Genomic DNA, 19831 nt, shown 5'->3' with positions numbered 1-19831 from the left:
TCACCACTTTTGGGATCAGACACTGAGGATGGTACAAAGTTGCTTGCTTTAGAATAAAAGTTATTCGTTTAGGCAGAGCTGTCCCTTGAGTACGGCGAATCGGAGCAACTGCCCTGGGCCCTGTGCTTTGGGGGGCCCCGCACTTTGATAAAATTGGAACGGTCCTGATATTTAGCCCTTTGTCCCGCGTCCCAACCTATGTACGATCGGGACCCCATTTGTCCCAATATTCAGGCGAACGGGGAGGCGAGCGGCAGGTGGGTAGGCGGACGGAGAAGGAGAGCGGCGGGGGAGTGGGTGGGAGTGGGGGAGGTGAGTGGTGGCCAGGCAGGCATGCCAGGCGGACAGCAAGGAGACTAGCAGGGAGGCTGATTTGTCCTGGACCCTGCACCCGCCCTAGGGACGGCCCTGAATTGAGGGCACGGGAGCAGCAATTTTGAAGAGAGAGAGAGAGAGAAAGAATGTGGCTTGTAGCGCTGGCTCTGGTTGTGGTATTAGGGGATGTGTCTTTAAGGGCCGAGCTTCGCGGGGGGACCAGCCACAGAATGCGGAAGTTTCTTGCAAGCACCGTGATCACTGAACACCACATTGGATTGTGTAGAGAAGGAGGCTGTTGTTTGTAGGACCCCTGTCTCATTTGTTGCCCAAGTTGGAAGGTGTGTGCGAAATGAGGCAAGGATTGTAGGAAGAGAAAGGCTGGTGACATGGTTACGCCGTGGTGCTGGAACTAGGGGTGATGGGGGTGCTGCTGCACCCCCTGGCCTGAAGTAGTAACAAACACCAACATATGGTTTCCATCACTGGCACCTCCACTATCAACATTGTTCCAGCACTCCTGTGGGTAAGGAATTAGAACACTACCCTGGAGAACTGGATCCTTTCTGTGCTTCTGTTCCCCATCTTCTAACATGGAGATAATACCATCCTTGCATCACAGAGGTATTCAATCCTTTCATGTTCAGCACTAGTGAGGCTACGTCTGGAGTACTGCATCCAGTTTTGGGGCCCCCACTACAGAAAGGATGTGGACAAACTGGAGAGAGTCCAGTGGAGGGCAACGAAAATTATTAGGGGGCTGGAGCACGTGACTTATGAGGAGAGGGAACTGGGGTTATTTAGTCTGCAGAAGAGAAGAGTGAGGGGGGATTTAATAGCAGCCTTCAACTACCTGAAAGGGGGTTCCAAAGAGGATGGAGCTAAGCTGTTCTCAGTGGTAGCAGATGACAGAACGAGGAGTAATGGTCTCATGTTGCAGTGGGGGAGGTTTAGGTTGGATATTAGGAAAAACTATTTCACTAGGAGGGTGGTGAAGCACTAGAATGGGTTACCTAGGGAGGCGGTGGACTCTCCATCCTTAGAGGTTTTTAAGGTCAGGCTTGACAAAGCCCTGGCTAGGATAATTTAGTTGGGGATTGGTCCTGCTTTGAGCCGTGGGTTGGACTAGATGACCTCTTGAAGCCTCTTCCAACCCTAATTTTCTATGATTCTATGAAGGACTCAGACCCAACAATGAGAAGACAGAGAAAAGTTCAGTCAAGGGATGATGTGCATTAAATAAGGCCTGGGGAAAAGGGGCTCAATTACGATTGAAATATAGATACATAAAATGAAAGAAATGATCAGTTCTAATGTGGATGGCAGCAATTGTGAGGCAGTGATTTAGTGGGTGCGTTTAACAGTGAGTCTGCCAAAAGGAGGTCTCCTGATGATTGTGATGTAACATAGGCACTTGTGATACTGATGCCTATATTTTCCATACAGGAAATAAAGCAAAATGATAAAGGGAATTTTCGAATCTGTTTACAAAAGTTGCCTGTGCTGCTAAAAGCCACAACAACAACAAAAGCCACAACAACAACATCTCTAGTAGACAAAATTGCAGGGCACACAACCCAGCACAGGACAGATTCCCTCCAGTTCCTGACTGTTACATGATGACAGTAACTGAAGTAGTGAAGGTCAAACTGCTAAGTTTCAGAAGTTCACACAGGCATCTGAACTTCTGCGGTGTATCTGTCCTGACTGTCTGCTCAGAGAAAGACACCCTCAGTACTTCAAAATCCCAAGTTTTGGGATAGGTCTTTGTCTTTGCTTGGCCTAACTAGTATTTTACTAGCAACAGCATCACTATTCAAGCATAACGTTATAATATCACCTTCATTAATCAGCGCTAAAAGGACAAAACTGAAATATAGCCAACCCCAAGCATGCAAAGATCATGAGTCAGGCCCTGCAGATCATGAGATTGCCTTTAAAAATCGTAAGTTTTGAAAAATAATACATTGGGTTGTTTTTCTTTGCCTTCTGGGTTTTGAATCTCCAATTGAAGTGCCCATGTTTGAAAATTGGATCCTGTATCACTTCAGTCGTTCTATATTTGCTCCACTGTCTTTCTGTCTACTATAAGTCTTTCTAGAGCCTGGTTGCTCCTGGTCACCTTTCCATTAGGTCTGGCTGATCCCTGTTTAAAGATATTTAAAAGTGATGGTTGGTATGGGTTACCTACACCCTGTCCTCCTGCCTTCAGTAATGTAGATTTAAAGACTCAGGAAGCTGTGACCTTGAAGGCTTTATGTGTATTTCATCTTTCCACAGATACAGGGATTTGCTGTGATTAGAGCTAGTCAAATTGTCTGATGATTTTATTCATTTTTTTTTCTGTTCCCAGACCATTCAGACTAATCCTGATTTCTGTGACTCTGTATTTGTTGAACAGTTTGGAAGAATAGCTTTTCACTGTGTGGGGTGATCTTTTACTATTTGCGGTGTGTGGACTCATCATAATTTAGGTCACATGTCTCAGGTTCTGCTTTCTGATTGGTGCCTGAAACTTTTAAGAGGAGAATAACAAATGACCAATAGTAAATTATGAATATGATTAGCAAGTACCATAGATCACACATGGGTGTCATGTTTACATGCAAAATTAATATATTTGCACCGTGGGCAGCCATTCTCCAAGCATTGACACCTCGTAAAATTCCATTTATATGCATATTAGCAAATAGTAAAGGCGGTACAAACAATGGTTGAACCTCAGAACCATTCAGAATTCAAGTGAAAGTTCATGAACACTGTTTTTTCCAGTATTTAGTCTGTTGGACTTATGCTGTCGGCTGTACTGCAGTAAGCGTGGACTTTGCGCTAATGAAGCTTGTAGGAGCTTTCGACACTATGGGCGTAAACAAAAGCTGCATTCGATTTTAGCGGCTTCTGAGTAGTTTGGGCTTTTCAGAAATGCTGAGCATCCTCAGCTGCAGTCGAATCAGGTGTACGCTGGGAACTTTTGCTGCTAGAGCAGCGCTGGTTAAAGAGGTGATTGTTTTGCAACAGTTTATATCAAGAAAAGCCCTGGGGGGGTGGGGGGGGTTAACTGACATAAAAGTGCTTGTGCTGGTGTAGCTTATTTCACTAGGGAACTGGTATAAGTGATAACAGCAAAAGCACTTTTTTGGTCAGCATAAGGTGCCTCTACATTAAAAGGATTTGCTGGTGTAGCTGAACAGGCAAACCTTTTCTAATGGAGAAGAGGCCAAAATCAGTGGGAGCAGATAGGGTTTGGTACTCCAAAAATCAGTCACTTGGTGATTCAGTGTTTCAGAGAAATGCTTTGCAATGCTGTATCTTTTTTTTTTTTTTAAGAACTGAAAAGTAAGATTATTTTTTTGGCCCTGAACTTTGTAAATAAAATCCCGATTGCAGAATTAATGGAGAAGGCAATGGGCTGCCTCAGCCGGCAAATAGTTTCATCAAATGGTTTTGGATCAACCTATTGAAAATTGTTGTTTTTACATTCTTTGTGCCCCCAAAATATATCGCAGCAAATTAGGTTACATCGTCGTTTGAACTCTTCACATAAAATGCTAACATAACTAATCGTGGGAGAGACTATTACGCTACGTCAGGCTCTCCATAGCCAAAGGCAAGTCAGATCGCTGGCAGATCTGGGTAACATTTGCTTGAAACATGTTTAAGCCTGGTCTCCACTGACCTTGCTAACCAAATACACAAAGCTAAAAATAAATGTGAGATGATGTAGACAAATGGGAGCTTTTTGGAAAAGCAAGAGAGTGCTTCTGCTGAGTTCTGTTTGTCATAGGGAGATAAGATCTAGCATCAGACTGTTTGAGTGGGGAAATTTTCTGGACTCACTCTTCCAGACAGTAAGTACCCCATCCACGTCCTCTCAAAATCCCTAGTGTTCTCTCAGTTCACATTTCCCAAATGCTCAAGGCCATTATGGGTTTTACAGCTACATAAGAAGAACGGACCAAATCTGCCATCTGATCTCTGTGCTAATGTAGTACACGCATTGCCTTAATCAGTTTAAACAGGGATTTGAAAACTCTTTGTGATCTCTACAGCCAATGGCTGGGGATAGGAAACTTCCTTTTCAATTAGATCTAAAGCCATGGCCAATGCTGTGGGCTTGTCTGTTGTGCTGTATGAGTTCACTTGAAAATCAATACTACAGTGCTAAGTGCTTGAGTTCAGCGCAGTAATAAAGGACCCAAACAAAATAAATTAGTCACAGAGAGGAAATTAATATTCATGACTGCTTTCAAAAGCAAAACGGTCATGCTACAGAAATGATACGCAGCTTTGACATGTGTTTTACGTTCAGCATTGTGATTTTTTTTTTTTTTTTTTTAAATCAAACTCCCGGTGAATAAGGAGTGGTTAGATGTACTACACTAAGGAAGTTAGAGATATTGCTGGATGATCTACCAGAGATTTGGATAACCTTGTTTTATAATGCTACACAGAGCTGAAACAGGATAGTGGAGGTCTTGGACCCAGGTCTAGGCCAACTTGGAAGAAATCGTAGAGCTGGAATGCCTGACTTCCTGGGGTTGATCTGTGTCCTAACAACAATGAGAATCTGATCCATATCTTTTCATATACTGAAATAATGGAAGGCCTGCGACATTCCAGGAGAATTTGTAACCTTGGCAAAATATCCCATCTTGATTAGGCCTTGCCTTTCAGTTGCCAAGCTGTCAGATGCAAGTAAAGATCCTGTGACAGGAGACCCTGTGTGCTGGGAAGGTAGATCGGAGCTCCACTTGGGCCCGAGAGGCAGTGCCGCCTTGGCCAGTTTGGGGTGGCTTGTATTAACGTTTCCTTCTCCTTTTTGATTTTAATTATTCTTCCTAGACATTCTGAGTAGGTTAGACCCTTCCTGTGCCACTTTGCCTGCTCCCTGTGGCCCCTGGCATGAATTTCCTTGTGAAGAAGAGCCTTGTTTTTGTATTTTGACTGAGTCCACCCTAGTTTCCTGGCTATCAGCTGGAAAACGTCCTAATTCAGGGATCACGTGGAGTTCTTTCTTTACAGCTTAGCCAATGTGCTCTTGTGTTTAGTGCCCCTTTTGTGTGAGACTAAATGGCTTTCTGCATTTGCTTCTATGTTTGGCCTTGAACTTCTTGCACCCCCTTGTCAGTTTACAGACGTAGCGATCAAATTATTTCAGTGCCTCACCGCATGCTCTTTCCTTGGGTGACACTGGAATTCTTCAAATGGCCAGTGATCGGTTCTGGGATGTGCGTGTTTGGAGAACCTGATGCCTGCTTGGAGGGGCTGCAATTAAGCCTCAGAGCCTGCGGACAAGTCTGACTTGGCTCTGGGATTTCTTTGGGCTGCACTGCTCCAGGCTGGCCCAGAATGAGGGGGAGTTCAGGATCCAGAAACACGACATCACCCTTAGCACGCCTGTAGGGCCAAAACTCTAGAGTTTGTGCAAATGATATAATGCACTCATGTGCATATTTAGAATAGACTCATAGAATTTTAGGTTTGGAAGAGACCTCAGGAGGTCATCTAGTCCAACCCCCTGCAAATAAGTCAAGGCATATATCCTCTCTCTGTCTGTGCCCCAGAGATTTCTCCTATTCTTCCCCTCTTTCTCTCTGGTTTCTCTCCTGGAGTTGCCCCATACCCCATCCCTCTAACTGGCTCACCCTTCCTTGAGTTTTCCCTGACCACAGATACTCTACAGCATGGCCCCCAGCCCCCTGTGGCCATAGAGATATGGCTAGAGTGACTTCCTACATAGCGCCACTCTATCCATCACAGTGTCCAGTGCTCTAATGGCACCTGTCTGTAGGAAAATTGGGAGCTAAACTCCATAGTTCGAGGGGACTCCTTGGTGTCTCTATGGTTGGGAGTCCCAGGGCAGCCCTCCCTCCCCCCTGGACAGAGATGCAGTCTGAGTGCCCCCATAGCTCAGCTGGGCTGTCATGCTTGTCTAATGGAGCTGCAGTTTGGAAGCCCAGGAGAGGTTGTGAACGGCACTTTGCAATTTGGCTTCTCCCAGTTGACTGGTTTCCCCCTCCCTGCATTGATTTACCCGACCTGCCTTGGTGCTCAGCCTGTGCTAGGGGACAAGCCTCAATGCTGGCATTTCAGGGGCTGGTAGCCCTTCACACCCTGACTCTCCCGAGCCATAGCTCTGTGAGGCAGGCTCCTGCAAGGGCCTTGCTCTGCAGCGCCTACGTCCGAGGCATGCAGCTTGCTCTGCTTTGTAGCAAGCCAGCTTTGTTTTCCCTTCCCTAAGCTGTGACCCGGAGCAGGGGTTTTTTTTTTCGCTTGTCTCCCAGCCTGGGAGTCTGTAGCTGTGGAAATGAACAGAGGAACAGGCGCATTGTGGCAGAGCTCCAGAGAGCTGTGGTGGAAATGAAGGTAGGGGTGTGTGTGTGTGTGTCTTTTTCTTTCCACGCTGAAATGGAATCTTAATCATTTTACCATCTGCTCCTTTCTGATCCATTTCATCTCAGCTTTACAGTCCACCCCCAGTGGCAATGTTGCTCTGGGCAGCATTCATAAAATATCGCCATTATATTCCTAACCCCGCTGCCTGTAAAAAATACTGGCGGGGCTGCGTGGGCCTGTGCACACCGCAGCTGCAGCACCAGGGAGGAAGAGGCCGTACACTTCAATGCTGCAGGAAACAAACGTGTTCTCTCCAGGGGAGAATGTTTGCGTTAGAAATGGGCTGCGGAGGCTGCATTTTGGTTTAGCAAAATCTTGCAGTGGGGGTGGCGGGGAGGGGGTCAAGGTCTGGTTTTTACGAAACCAAAGCTAGGGGTGGCTGGGATCCAGCTTCCATTTTTCTCCCCGTTTCTGAGGGTGGCAAGTCAGAGCAGAGCGTCCTCTCTTCAGCTTAAATGACCGAGACGGTGAATAAGTCGGAGAAAACAGTGTAGCCATTTAGAGGGAGGAGGGCCCAATGGTTAGGGGCATGTGGGTTCAAGTGTGTCCTCTGCAGCAGACATAGATACTAGGGTGATACAAGAGATTAAATAAGCATAATGAATCCTTAGCAGTGACGTTCCGGCCTGGCATTGGAGTATAGCCTGTTGCTGCTTCCTGTTGAAGGTTATCATTCCATGAAAGCAAAAGGGAAGAATGCATCCAGTATTATTGGTTAGCTCCGACCTCCTACATAGGATGTGCTGAGCTGCTTTAAAATGCCTAAGATAACTAGAGTGATGACTGCGTTGTCAATGCTCACAGTTAGGCAGACTTGGGCCGGATTCTGGCCCGTGCTAAGGTCACGCTGTGTCACTGGCATGGCACACTGATTTTAAAGCTGCCTTCAATGATCAGCAAAGGATGCCACTGGCAAGAGGCCATCCTTGGCTTGGAGTAAAGGTAAGAATAGCTAATTCTACGCAGGCCACTCCTGGTCCTCCCTGTTATAGGGCTGGGAGGGCACATGTCAGGAGTGGAGGGGGCAGCATCAGAGAGCACAGCCTGGCTTACTGGCATAATCACCTAATTGCCTGGCCCTACAGGTCAGAGGAAGATACAGCAACACTTAGGTTATTCTAAGTTTGGCTGGGGGCTGGTCTGCCCCCTATGCAGCCCCAGGATTGAGGAAGGTAGAAAGAGGGTTTGGAGCCACCTTTTCCTCGCCTTCTTCAAACATGGGCAACCGAAGACGGGATTGGCAGATTGCAGATGGTCTTTTCCTGCCAGTGGGAAAAGAACGGTGGTGGAGCTTAGTCTGAGGAGAGACTCCGGTGATGAGCGCGGAGTTCGAACCTGTATCAGATACAAATTGGCTAGGATAGGAGAAGAGGGTGGAAGCAATCAAAGAGCCTTGAGTGGCAGGTGCTCAGGTGAGCTTCCATTTGTTCCTGTTCGTACACTTGATGGGCTTTTCTGGCTCCAGCCCTCACCCCCTCCCAGACCCCAACCACATGAGCCAGCCCAGTGAAAATGAGCGAGTGAGTGAGGGGGGGGAGAGCGAGTGACAGAGAGAGGGGGGATAGAGTGAGCAGGGGCGGGGCCTCAGAGGAGGGGCACGGCCTTGGGGCAAGGGGTTTGGTTTGTGTCAGTAGAAAGTTGGCAACCCTACCCACAGCCTGAGACCTGCCTGCAGTATTGCTAATTGTACTGAGCCCACTCTGCCTTTCCTCATTGCCTCACAGTGGGACAGTGGCTATCCAGACTAATTCAGTTCGGTTCTACGTTTATTCAAGGGTCAGCAGGGACAGCAAAGGGTCTTGCACCATATTAGGGATGGAGCAGGCAACTCTGGTCAAATTTGACAAAGACTGGTGCATGGTGCTCTGCAAGAAACATAGCGAGCATGTACTCCAAGAGAGACCTGTTCTTCTGCATGCAGGCTTTGTAAGAAACATAACGATTCCTCTTAATATCCTGGTTGCAGATTGAGTGTTTTTACAGTGTACATCTGCTCCTGCAATGGATCATCCAGAGGGCCAGGAGGATAACTGATTCTCAATGAGTGGAATTTACTCTCTTTTGAATGCTGCCCCTCGGGGCTTAAATTCTCAGAGATTATTTCCCGGAGCCTCCAACATCTTCCGCATTCAGAGCTCTGGGCTTCAGCTGCAGGGCTGGGGGTCTCAGGGCTTTAGCCCTGCAGGGTGGGGGTGGGAGAGATGAGCTGGGGGGGTAAGCCCCCGGGGATTAGGGTTTCTGTGGGGGTGGGCTGCCAGGGCTCAGGGCTTCTGCCCTGAGGGGGTGGGGGGAAAGGAGTGCGCCACCGGGGCTCAGGGCTTCTGCTTTGAAAATATTTACCAGAGCTCCACTCCGGACAGCTCTGGCTTAATTTAAGCCCTGCTGCCATTCAAAATGAATCCGTGTCCTGAACGGATGGTGTATCTGCTAATGCCCTCTTATAACACAGTGCTGGATGAGACCCCCCTGATCCTTCTCCAGCCCATGCCATGTGCTAATTGCTGAATTTGGTGGGCTTAATACTCCTCTAGTTTACACCTGTGTAAGCCAGGAGCAACTCCACGGCAGCCAGTGGAATTCCACCCCTCTAAACCCAGCATGCAAATGCAGAATCAGATCCAGAGTGTTAGAGTACCAGGGCCTGATCCAGAGCCCATTCCAGTCAATGAAAAGATTCCTATTGGTTTCACTGGGCTTTGGATCAAAGTCCTCAGCACAGCTATGACACTGCTTCTGAACTCTGCAGGAGGCAGTCCCTGATCAACGCCCAGTCGTCCTACTGGATCTCTGCACGCCATGCTCCCAGCCTGCAGCTTTTAGAAACTAGGATGGCCGTGTTACTTGGCCACATCTGGCTATTGTAGTGGCAGCTGAGCAGGTTGGGCCCTTCAATCATGGCCTGTCTCTAATGCATATTATATGCAGATTCTGTCAAATATGCAAACGAGTTGCTGAGTTCTTTCCACCAGAGCTGGGCTGATGTCACTGCCGACTAACACTTCTACTCCCAGCCCATCTGTGCCTGGTGATAGCTTCATGCATCATACATGGATCATTTGCAACGAGGAAAAAAGTCAGCACTTTGTCTAGCATCTGAATCCGAGCCACGTCTCCACTAAATCCTAACCTGCCCTCAGCTTCACTGACGTTCCATCTTTGGCCTGACAGACACAATGCCAGAAGATGTCGGGCTTCCTGTCTGCAAAGATACCTCTGTGCTTTGAGAGACTGACAGGCCCAATCCTCAGCTGGTGTGACACAGTGCAGCTCCACCGATGCTCAGGGAGCTATACCTCTTGGCCTGCATATATTTGTTTGTGTAGCCTGGGCTTTTGAGACACACTGGACCTGATTCTCCTCTCACTTCCCTCAGTTTAACACCCAGGAACCCCCACTGATTTCAGTAGAGTTACTCCTGGTTTACAGTCGTAACCAAAAGAATTGGACCTATCCTTCTGGAAAAATAGCTCTGTGTCCAGGAACACACACTTTAACCACTAGCTTTTTAGACTCTCTCAGGAAGGCTTTGAAAACAAAAGCTCGAATTCCATAATGAGCAGAAAGTCCTTCTTTCTTGGTGGTGAAAGCTTCCTCCCTGTACTAGTCCCAGATGCAGTACAGACTCTGCATTCTGCCTCCTCTAAATGCATTAGGCACGGTATTAAATTTCACATCCCCTGCATGTTGATGTAATGCTCCTGACACGTCTGTTTGCACCATTATGAAATAAGGGATTTTCTTTCTCTTTATTTCCACTTTTCCCCGCGTCTCGAGGGAATCTTGAAGATATGATCCGTTGGCATATAAGGATTAGGCCTTTTACACAGAGGACTTAAAAACAGCTCCATCCTGGTGCTAATAGTGCTCTTAGGACAGCATCCGGCGCTACTAATGCTTGACGTGACAGAAAACCTGTGGGTGAAATGGATCAATTCATCTTTTGTGCTGTGGCGCAGCTAACACTCCCAGTCCCGTCGCCGTTGGAAAGCCTGAGCCTTGCTAAACGGAATTCTCTTAGGTGGGTCTGGACCAGCACTTTAATAAACCAGTACAAATGTGTAACGTTTTGTGGTTCATTTCTTTTGAGTGAAAAATGCTCCGATGGAGCGGTGAGATTTCAGCAAATGGCCTCTGATTTTCCTGAATTGCTTTGCTGCTTATATCAGCAGGTCCAATAATAATGTTATGCCGAAAGGTGCTAATGGCTGACAGCAGATGTGTCTGATCCAAAGACTAATCACAGACCACATTTAACGCCAATGGGTGCCAAGCACTCTTTTGCAGCCTCAACAGAAGAAGCAATCAAACCCTTTTATGTAATAGAAACAGCTGCATCCCTTGGGGGGACTGCCTATGGCATTAGGTTCTATGGCGGGTCAGAACTGAGTCATGCAGACTTGCGGGTTTCCCTAGTTGCAAACACAGTGAGGGGGCTGGTTGATGAAGGCAGAAAGCCAGTAGCAGGAGTTGTGAGTGTGACCCTAAGAGGAAGCACAGGGACACTGCTTCTTGGGCACAGAACAGGAGTGGCAGACCTAGAGATTTCTGAGCCAGGCTGTTGCTTGTTTTTGCTGTGCTCAGGGAAAGAGGACTTTGTGGACTTTTTGTAAACAAACAAGATGACACCAAGGATATATCTGACATACAGTAGAACCCCAGAGTTACGAACGCCTCGAATGGAGGTTGTTCATAACTCTGAAATGTTTGTAACTCTGAACAAAATGTTGTGGTGGTTCTTTCAAAAGCTTACAACTGAACATTGACTTAATACAGCTTTGAAACTTTACTATGAAGAAGAATATGTTGCTTTTAAACATCTGAATTTAAATGAAACAAGCACAGAAACAGTTTCTTTACCTTATCAAAAAAATTTTAAACTTTACCTTAATTTTTTTAGTAGTTTACGTTTAACACAGTACTGTACTGTATTTGCTTTATTCCCACCACCACCACCCCACACCCTCTGTTGCTGCCTGATTGTGTACTTTTGGTTCCAAATGCAGTTTGTGGTTGACTGGTCAGTTTGTAACTATGGTGTTTGTAACTCGGAGGTTCTACTGTATCCATGATTTCTCATCCTGATGAAACCAAGCCTGCAAGGCTAACCCTTGGGCCAAAAGGGCCAAGAATAACATGTTGCAGTTTCACAGAGCTTTTCATATAAAAATCTCAGCTTTTACTATAATAATAAATATATAGCTCTTATCACACACTTTTCATCAGTAAATCTCAAAGCTTTTTACAAAGTAGGTAAACATACAAATATCATTTAATTTAACTTCCTAGCTCTCCTGACAGGTAGAGAACTGACGTTCCCACATTGTAAACGAGTAAATTGAGACCTGGTGCTAGGAGTACTCACCATTTGACCAGTGGCTCCTTCATCTCAAGAGCCCCATTTTGCATAAACTTTTTGGAATGAATTTTGAATGCCTCCAAAAACTGGGTGGGAGGACGGGTGGAAGAAACACCCTAAAAGTGGGGGAGGGCACTGGCACCTGAACCATGGCACCACCCTCCCATCACCCCTTCCATCCCAAGGCCCCACTCCTAAGCTGCCTCTCACCCCCCCCCCAAGATCCTGCCCCCAGCTCGCTCTTCTCTCCTCTCCCCCCATCAGTCTCCCCAGTAAACAGAGGGAGGGCATAGTCCCCCCCTCCACATTCCAGTACCCCTGGGGGAGGAGGAAGGTTTGGATTTTGTCTTTTCAACATGCACATTGACACTACCATTAAAAAAAATAATGAAAAGTGAAAATTTGCCAGATTAAATGTAAAAATAGAAGCAGGCCAGTTCATCTGCTGCTGACAATAGGCATTGTTACATTGCTGTCGGCGCAGCTATGCTGCTGTGCACCAGCTGAGGATCTGGCCCAGAATATTTCCCCCTGTGCTTTAAAATCCTTTATCCCCTGGGCTCATCCTCCATCTCTTAAATGGCACAATAGGAGTGAGTGTTGGGAGAAATGTATGGAGCTGGAAATGGGGCTTGAAACTATAAAAGCCTAGAAACACTTTCCTGTAAGGCTGCTGGAAAATATCCTTGTTCTTCTATGCTGAAAAGCCAGAGCAAAGCATGTGTGCTTGTATCCCATATGGTTTTGTCTGAACTGAACATTGTTTCTGGGTTAATCAGAAGCCATCTATTTATTAATTACAAAACCAGATAGCAATAATTGTAATGCATAATTTTAAGAAGAAAAAGTCAAAGGGGTCTAATTATTCTACATGTCAGAACATTCATTCTCAATTACTTGTCTGTACTGACATCTAGAGGCAAAGCAGTGGCATTGTGCAACTGAATCCCAGCTGATCTGTGAATGGGGGTGTTGAACAAACCAGTCTCTGCACAAAGTTATGTTTCAGAGTAACAGCCGTGTTAGTCTGTATTCGCAAAAAGAAAAGGAGTATTTGTGGCACCTTAGAGACTAACCAATTTATTTGAGCATAAGCTTTCGTGAGCTACAGCTCACTTCATCGGATGCATACCGTGGAAACTGCAGCAGACTTTATATATACACAGAGAATACGAAACAATACCTCCTCCCACCCCACTGTCCTGCTGGTAATAGCTTATCTAAAGTGATCATCAGGTGGGCCATTTCCAGCACAAATCCAGGTTTTCTCACACTCCACCCCCCCCCACACAAATTCACTCTCCTGCTGGTGATAGCCCATCCAAAGTGACAACTCTTTACACAATGTGCATGACAATCAAGTTGGGCTGTTTCCTGCACAAATCCAGGTTTTCTCACATCCCCCCCACCCCCATACACACACAAACTCACTCTCCTGCTGGTAATAGCTCATCCAAACTGACCACTCTCCAAGTTTAAATCCAAGTTAAACCAGAACATCTGGGGGGGGGGGGGTAGGAAAAAACAAGAGGACACAGGCTACCTTGCATAATGACTTAGCCACTCCCAGTCTCTATTTAAGCCTAAATTAATAGTATCCAATTTGCAAATGAATTCCAATTCAGCAGTTTCTCGCTGGAGTCTGGATTTGAAGTTTTTTTGTTTTAAGATAGCAACCTTCATGTCTGTGATTGCGTGACCAGAGAGATTGAAGTGTTCTCGGACTGGTTTATGAATGTTATAATTCTTGACATCTGATTGGTGTCCATTTATTCTTTTACGTAGAGACTGTCCAGTTTGACCAATGTACATGGCAGAGGGGCACTGCTGGCACATGATGGCATATATCACATTGGTGGATGTGCAGGTGAACGAGCCTCTGACAGTGTGGCTGATGTTATTAGGCCCTATGATGGTGTCCCCTGAATAGATATGTGGACACAGTTGGCAACGGGCTTTGTTGCAAGGATAAGTTCCTGGGTTAGTGGTTCTGTTGTGTGGTATGTGGTTGTTGGTGAGTATTTGCTTCAGGTTGCGGGGCTGTCTGTAGGCAAGGACTGGCCTGTCTCCCAAGATTTGTGAGAGTGCTGGGTCATCCTTTAGGATAGGTTGTAGATCCTTAATAATGCGTTGGAGGGGTTTTAGTTGGGGGCTGAAGGTGACGGCTAGTGGCGTTCTGTTATTTTCTTTGTTAGGCCTGTCCTGTAGTAGGTAACTTCTGGGAACTCTTCTGGCTCTATCAATCTGTTTCTTTACTTCTGCAGGTGGATATTGTAGTTGTAAGAAAGCTTGACAGAGATCTTGTAGGTGTTTGTCTCTGTCTGAGGGGTTGGAGCAAATGCAGTTGTATCACAGAGCTTGGCTGTAGACGATGGATCGTGTGGTGTGGTCAGGGTGAAAGCTGGAGGCATGCAGGTAGGAATAGCGGTCAGTAGGTTTCCGGTATAGGGTAGTGTTTATGTGACCATTGTTTATTAGCACTGTAGTGTCCAGGAAGTGGATCTCTTGTGTGGACTGGACCAGGCTGAGGTTGGTGGTGGGATGGAAATTGTTAGCATCACTTGCCCCATAACCTCAGCCATGCGGAACGCAATGCCATCCACAGCCTCAGAAACAACTCTGACATCATAATCAAAAAGGCTGACAAAGGAGGTGCTGTCGTCATCATGAATAGGTCGGAATATGAACAAGAGGCTGCTCGGCAGCTCTCCAACACCACTTTCTACAAGCCATTACCCTATGATCCCACTGAGAGTTACCAAAAGCAACTACAGCATTTGCTCAAGAAACTTCCTGAAAAAGCACAAGATCAAATCCGCACAGACACACCCCTGGAACCCCGACCTGGGATATTCTATCTACTACCCAAGATCCATAAACCTGGAAATCCTGGGCGCCCCATCATCTCAGGCATTGGCACCCTGAGAGCAGGATTGTCTGGCTATGTAGACTCCCTCCTCAGGCCCTACGCTACCAGCACTCCCAGCTACCTTCGAGACACCACTGACTTCCTGAGGAAACTTCAATCCATCGGTGATCTTCCTGATAACACCATCCTGGCCACTATGGATGTAGAAGCCCTCTACACCAACATTCCACACAAAGATGGACTACAAGCCGTCAAGAACACTATCCCCGATAATGTCACGGCTAACCTGGTGGCTGAACTTTGTGACTTTGTCCTTACCCATAACTATTACACATTTGGGGACAATGTATACCTTCAGATCAGCGGCACTGCTATGGGTACCCGCATGGCCCCACAGTATGCCAACATTTTTATGGCTGATTTAGAACAACGCTTCCTCAGCTCTCGTCCCCTAAAGCCCCTACTCTACTCGCGCTATATTGATGACATCTTCATCATCTGGACCCATGGAAAAGAAGCCCTTGAGGAATTCCACCATGATTTCAACAATTTCCATCCCACCACCAACCTCAGCCTGGTCCAGTCCACACAAGAGATCCACTTCCTAGACACTACAGTGCTAATAAACAATGGTCACATAAACACCACCCTATACCGGAAACCTACTGACCGCTATTCCTACCTGCATGGCTCCAGCTTTCACCCTGACCACACCACACGATCCATCGTCTACAGCCAAGCTCTGCGATACAACCGCATTTGCTCCAACCCCTCAGACAGAGACAAACACCTACAAGATCTCTGTCAAGCTTTCTTACAACTACAATACCCACCTGCAGAAGTAAAGAAACAGATTGATAGAGCCAGAAGAGTTCCCAGAAGTTACCTACTACAGGACAGGCCTAACAAAGAAAATAACAGAACGCCACTAGCCGTCACCTTCAGCCCCCAACTAAAACCCCTCCAACGCATTATTAAGGATCTACAACCTATCCTAAAGGATGACCCAGCACTCTCACAAATCTTGGGAGACAGGCCAGTCCTTGCCTACAGACAGCCCCGCAACCTGAAGCAAATACTCACCAACAACCACATACCACACAACAGAACCACTAACCCAGGAACTTATCCTTGCAACAAAGCCCGTTGCCAACTGTGTCCACATATCTATTCAGGGGACACCATCATAGGGCCTAATAACATCAGCCACACTGTCAGAGGCTCGTTCACCTGCACATCCACCAATGTGATATATGCCATCATGTGCCAGCAATGCCCCTCTGCCATGTACATTGGTCAAACTGGACAGTCTCTACGTAAAAGAATAAATGGACACAAATCAGATGTCAAGAATTATAACATTCATAAACCAGTCCGAGAACACTTCAATCTCTCTGGTCACGCAATCACAGACATGAAGGTCGCTATCTTAAAACAAAAAAACTTCAAATCCAGACTCCAGCGAGAAACTGCTGAATTGGAATTCATTTGCAAATTGGATACTATTAATTTAGGCTTAAATAGAGACTGGGAGTGGCTAAGTCATTATGCAAGGTAGCCTGTGTCCTCTTGTTTTTTCCAACCCCCCCCCCAGAGATGTTCTGGTTTAACTTGGATTTAAACTTGGAGAGTGGTCAGTTTGGATGAGCTATTACCAGCAGGAGAGTGAGTTTGTGTGTGTATGGGGGTGGGGGGGATGTGAGAAAACCTGGATTTGTGCAGGAAATAGCCCAACTTGATTGTCATACACATTGTGTAAAGAGTTGTCACTTTGGATGGGCTATCACCAGCAGGAGAGTGAATTTGTGTGGGGGGGTGGAGTGTGAGAAAACCTGGATTTGTGCTGGAAATGGCCCACCTGATGATCACTTTAGATAAGCTATTACCAGCAGGACAGTGGGGTGGGAGGAGGTATTGTTTCATATTCTCTGTGTATATATAAAGTCTGCTGCAGTTTCCATGGTATGCATCCGATGAAGTGAGCTGTAGCTCACGAAAGCTTATGCTCAAATAAATTGGTTAGTCTCTAAGGTGCCACAAGTACTCCTTTTCTTTTTGCACAAAGTTATGTCACTTTTTGACGCAGCCACTTTAACTCCATCTGGTATTCCTTTTTATTACTCAACTCTAAGGCAGACATAGTAATCAAGATCGATTTCCAATGGAACCAGTGTGAGCTGTTAGTGATTCAAGTAGCACCATTATCCCCCTTCTCTCAACCAGTAATTCCCTCTTTTCTCTAGAAGTCATATCACAGAATCATAGAATATCAGGGTTGGAAGAGACCTCAGGAGGTCATCTAGTCCAACCCCCTGCTCAAAGCAGGACCAATCCCCAATTAAATCATCCCAGCCAGGGCTTTGTCAAGCGTGACCTTAAAAACTTATAAGGAAGGAGATTCTACCACCTCCCTAGGTAACGCATTCCAGTGTTTCACCAGCCTCCTAGTGAAAAAGTTTTTCCTAATATCCAACCTAAACCTCCCCCACTGCAACTTGAGACCATTACTCCTTGTTCTGTCCTCTTCTACCACTGAGAATAGTCTAGAACCATCCTCTCTGGAACCACCTCTCAGGTAGTTGAAAGCAGCTATCAAATCCCCCCTCATTCTTCTCTTCTGCAGACTAAACAATCCCAGTTCCCTCAGCCTCTCCTCAGAAGTCATGTGTTCCAGACCCCTAATCATTTTTGTTGCCCTTCGCTGGACTCTCTCCAATTTATCCACATCCTTCTTGTAGTGTGGGGCCCAAAACTGGACACAGTACTCCAGATGAGGCCTCACCAATGTCGAATAGAGGGGGACAATCACGTCCCTCGATCTGCTTGCTATGCCCCTACTTATACATCCCAAAATGCCATTGGCCTTCTTGGCATCAAGGGCACACTGCTGACTCATATCCAGCTTCTCGTCCACTGTCGCCCCTAGGTCCTTTTCCGCAGAACTGCTACCTAGCCATTCAGTCCCTAGTCTGTAGCGGTGCATTGGGTTCTTCCGTCCTAAGTGCAGGACCCTGCACTTATCCTTATTGAACCTCATCAGATTTCTTTTGGCCCAATCCTCCAATTTGTCTAGGTCCCTCTGTATCCTATTCCTGCCCTCCAGCGTATCTACCACTCCTCCTAGTTTAGTATCATCCGCAAATTTGCTGAGAGTGCAATCCACACCATCCTCCAGATCATTTATGAAGATATTGAACAAAACCGGCCCCAGGACCGACCCCTGGGGCACTCCACTTGACACCGGCTGCCAACTAGACATGGAGCCATTGATCACTACCCGTTGAGCCCGACAATCTAGCCAACTTTCTACCCACCTTATCGTCCATTCATCCAGCCCATACTTCTTTAACTTGCTGACGAGAATACTGTGGGAGACGGTGTCAAAAGCTTGCTAAAGTCAAGAAACAATACATCCACTGCTTTCCCTTCATCCACAGAACCAGTAATCTCATCATAGAAGGCGATTAGATTAGTCAGACATGACCTTCCCTTGGTGAATCCATGCTGGCTGTTCCTTATCACTTTCCTCTCATGCAAGTGCTTCAGGATTGATTCTTTGAGGACCTGCTCCATGATTTTTCCAGGGACTGAGGTGAGGCTGACTGGCCTGTAGTTCCCAGGATCCTCCTTCTTCCCTTTTTTAAAGATTGGCACTACATTAGCCTTTTTCCAGTCATCTGGGACTTCCCCGGTTCGCCACGAGTTTTCAAAGATAATGGTCAATGGCTCTGCAATCACAGCCGCCAATTCCTTCAGCGCACTCGGATGCAACTCGTCCGGCCCCATGGACTTGTGCACGTCCAGCTTTTCTAAATAGTCCCTAACCACCTCTATCTCCACAGAGGGCTGGCCATCTCTGTCACTAGGTTGCCTCCCTCATTCAGTAAGGGGCCCACACTTCCCTTGGCTTTCTTCTTGTTGCCAACATACCTGAAGAAACCCTTCTTGTTACTCTTGACATCTCTTGCTAGCAGCAGCTCCAGGTGCGATTTGGCCCTCCTGATTTCATTCCTACATGCCCGAGCAATATTTTTATACTCTTCCCTGGTCATATGTCCAACCTTCCACTTCTTGTAAGCTTCTTTTTTATGTTTAAGATCCGATAGGATTTCACCGTTAAGCCAAGCTGGTCGCCTGCCATATTTACTATTCTTTCGACTCATCGGGATGGTTTGTCCCTGTAACCTCAACAGGGATTCCTTGAAATACAGCCAGCTCTCCTGGACTCCTTTCCCCTTCATGTTAGTCCCCCAGGGGATCCTACCCATCTGTTCCCTGAGGGAGTCGAAGTCTGCTTTCCTGAAGTCCAGGGTCCGTATCCTGCTGCTTACCTTTCTTCCCTGTGTCAGGATCCTGAACTCAACCAACTCATGGTCACTGCCTCCCAGATTCCCATCCACTTTTGCTTCCCCCACTAATTCTTCCCGGTTTGTGAGCAGCAGGTCAAGAAAAGCTCCCTCCGTAGTTGGCTCCTCTAACACTTGCACCAGGAAATTGTCCCCTACACTTTCCAAAAACTTCCTGGATTGTCCATGCACTGCTGTATTGCTCTCCCAGCAGATATCAGGAAAATTAAAGTCACCCATGAGAACCAGGGCGTGCGATCTAGTAGCTTCTGCGAGTTGCCGGAAGAAAGCCTCATCCACCTCATCCCCCTGGTCCGGTGGTCTACAGCAGACTCCCACCACTACATCACTCTTGTTGTCTGGAAGAGACATTAGAATAGGGTGACCAGATGTCCCGATTTTCTAGGGACAGTCCTGATATTTGGGGCATTGTCTTATATAGGCACCTATTACCCTCTACTCCCCGTCCTGATTTTTCACACTTGCTATCTGGTCACCATACCTAAGAAGCAAATGTGCTATATCAAACCATACATGGGTGGAACTGGA

At 46.7% G+C, this 19831-nt stretch overlaps 1 long non-coding RNA gene across 1 annotated transcript in view; it reads left to right on the top strand.

Moving 5' to 3' along the window:
- The first annotated feature begins 6463 nt into the window (after positions 1 to 6463).
- The window catches only part of LOC140913933 (uncharacterized), a 33509-nt gene continuing 20141 nt past the window's right edge, over positions 6464 to 19831 (top strand). The window contains exon 1 of the long non-coding RNA XR_012159702.1: positions 6464 to 6681. This is a non-coding gene — a long non-coding RNA (uncharacterized lncRNA). The remainder of the gene's footprint in view (positions 6682 to 19831) is intronic.

Source organism: Lepidochelys kempii, chromosome 6 (assembly GCF_965140265.1).
Source record: "Lepidochelys kempii isolate rLepKem1 chromosome 6, rLepKem1.hap2, whole genome shotgun sequence".
Taxonomy (NCBI): Eukaryota; Metazoa; Chordata; order Testudines; family Cheloniidae; genus Lepidochelys; species Lepidochelys kempii.
The sequence above is the reverse complement of the archived record's forward strand: the minus strand, read 5'-3'. Positions and strand labels throughout refer to the sequence as shown.